Source organism: Euleptes europaea, chromosome 11, assembly GCF_029931775.1.
Source record: "Euleptes europaea isolate rEulEur1 chromosome 11, rEulEur1.hap1, whole genome shotgun sequence".
NCBI lineage: Eukaryota > Metazoa > Chordata > Lepidosauria > Squamata > Sphaerodactylidae > Euleptes > Euleptes europaea.
In genome coordinates this window covers 68,740,155-68,742,221 of record NC_079322.1, presented here as the reverse complement: position 1 = coordinate 68,742,221, position 2,067 = coordinate 68,740,155, and positions in this window count along the sequence as shown.

Sequence of the window (2,067 nt, the reverse complement as noted above, 5' to 3'; positions counted from 1 at the left end):
GCCCACAGTGGGGTTTCCCTTTCGGCTTTTGCTGGGGGGATTGGATTCTGCACTGTAGCCTGTGCCCTCCCCTCCGTGAAGTCCTTTCAATACTAGAAGCGCTGTATAAAAGCTAAGGACCATTGTTGTCGAGGTTAACTGGACTTTCTATCATTATAAATAGTGTTGTGGACTGGGAAATGTTGAGACACAACCTGAAAGAAAAATGCGACTTCAGTGTTGGATCGACTGTCACATTTGCCCCGTCAGCTAGAATTGCCAGGTCAGACACCCATAAGCTTCCCCTATATTCAGTTTATTTATTTAATTCATTTATACCCCGTCTTTCTCCCCAGTGGGGGCCCAAAGCCACATACAAGAGTCTCCTTTCCTCCATTTTATCCTCACAACAACCCTGTGAGATCGGTTAGGCTGGGAGCATGTGACTGGCCTAAAGTCACTCAGCGAGCTTCCATGGTAGGAGTGGGGATTTGAACTTGGGTCTCCCAGATACTAGCCCAACGCTCTTAACCACTACCCTGCCTTCCCCCAATGCCAACAATACTGCTTTCATATAGTGGTCAGCACTCTTAATTGAGCCGCATCCAGTTTGTATCTTGAGGATGGACACTAGTGTGTATATGGCCTGGGGGAGGGAAGAAGCCATTCATGTTTACCTATAATGTCTGAGTGGGTATCCACTTGTGTGCTCCATGCTTAAAAGGTCCCACAGTAGCAGGCACAGGACAGAAAGCCCTTCACTTTCTGAGACCCCCAAACATAGAATTAGCCCTGGAGTTCAAGTCTCCTGAACAACACGCTCTTCTTGTGAGCAAAAGCCCGAAAACAGAGTTATTCATCCATCATGAACTAAGGTTCATTGATGCTTTGAAGAAGGGCTCTTCCCCGGCTCTTTGTGTCTGACAGCAAGTCAACTTGTCTACAGTTTGGCAGCAGCATTAACTTTAGACTTGGTTTTTAAATTTAAATTTCACTCTGATCTGAAGAACCAGGTTTGGTTCCCCACTCCTCCACATGAGCAGCAGACGCTAATCTGGTGAACTGAGAGAGTCACATTCTCTCAGCCCCACCTGCCTCACAGGGTGTCTGTTGTGGGGATGGGATGGGAAGGTGATTGTAAGCCAGTTTGAATCTCCCTTAAGTGGTAGAGAAAGTCGGCATATAGAAACCAACTCTTCTTCCTCTTCCTCTTCCTCCTCCTCCTTACATTTTGTGGTGCCCCCTTAAGATTCTGTAAATGTGCATCTCTTAAAAAAAAACTTTCAAAAAATATTTAGGAGCATACTCTTTAGCGTAGGTGGGGATGGGTCAGATACTGGATAAATGAGTGTTTCCCTGTGAAGTCATGTGGTGGAAGGACCAACTGATCCAGTGCGACCACAGGTACAGGTGCTTTGCTTGAGCCAGGATAGTGGAGTAAAATGTGCTGCCACACTTTTGAGACTTCCTGCTTGTACATACACATGGTTCATGCACTGGCATCCATGAGGATACACTGCATGGGTGATTTCCCCCCCACACACACACACCAGTGTGTAACCTGTCCCTATGTCTTGTTTTTGACTTAAGACTTTTGAGAAGATCATTTTTAACATGGACCTTTTTTGGTACAATGCCTATGACAGTTGGTTTTGGCTGATTAGCAGGGCCATGCTATGTGGGTTTCTCTTCAAAGTCAGTACATAGCACAAGTCAAGAACTACAATCCCAGAATCCAGCAACTGTGCGCTAGATCATATGATCACATGAAGCTGCCTTATACTGAGTCAGATCCTCGGTCCATCAAAGTCAGTATTGTCTACTCAGACTGGCAGTGGCTCTCCAGGGTCTCAGGCAGAGGTCTTTTGCATCACGGACTTGCCTAGTCCCTTTAAGTGGAGAAGCTGGGGATTGAACCTGGGACCTTCTGCATGCCAAGCAGACGTTCTACCACTGAGCCACAGCCCTTCCCCTGGGGCGGGGGGTTGTACTTCATAGAACACAGAGTGGAGCCTCTTAAAACTATTCTGCATTTATTCCCTCCCACTAAGCTGGATAGGAAGGGAAGACAGCATGGTCTAGCCCAAC